The sequence below is a fragment of the Rhododendron vialii genome, chromosome 5a, assembly GCF_030253575.1.
Source record: "Rhododendron vialii isolate Sample 1 chromosome 5a, ASM3025357v1".
NCBI classification, from domain to species: Eukaryota; Viridiplantae; Streptophyta; class Magnoliopsida; order Ericales; family Ericaceae; genus Rhododendron; species Rhododendron vialii.
In genome coordinates this window covers 6271815-6272500 of record NC_080561.1, presented here as the reverse complement: position 1 = coordinate 6272500, position 686 = coordinate 6271815, and positions in this window count along the sequence as shown.

Sequence of the window (686 nt, the reverse complement as noted above, 5' to 3'; positions counted from 1 at the left end):
CAGTCCAACACGATCGGACGAAGCATGTGGAAATTGATAGGCACTTCATTAAAGAAAAACTTGAAGCCGGAATCATTGCTTTCCCGTTTGTGAAGTCTGCAGACCAACTAGCCGATGTCCTTACCAAAGCTGTTGCCAGCAGTGTTTTTAGTCACTCTTTAGACAAGTTAGGCATGTGCGATATACATGCTCCAACTTGAGGGGGAGTGCTAGAATTAAGGATATGATTTAGTCAATATTTGATTTGGTCAATATCCTTAATTGTGTAATCTTATTTTATGCCATAAGTGTAGAATATTTTCATGTAATCTTGTATTCTTTCCTTGTTAATGTTTGTACTATATATATTGTACAACTACGATGAATGGAATTATCAGAAAATTACTCCACAATTGTGTTTATTTTCAGTTCTATGTTTCTCAGTTGTTTGCTTGTTCTATTTGGCTGCAGTGTTATTGGAATATCCAGATCGAGGATTTGCCCTTGGTAAATATTGGTGTAGGTGTAGCAATATCTCACTTCATGTTTCAAAATCGGGGTAAACTCAGACCGGTACCTCAACTGAGCTGCTGATCGAAACCTCAAAACCCACTGTAGAGCGTTCAAGGACCATCTTTGGCCAGAAATTTAGATCACACTTAAACATCGTGTTTTTTTACCTGTCTGATATTATATCCTATATGTGT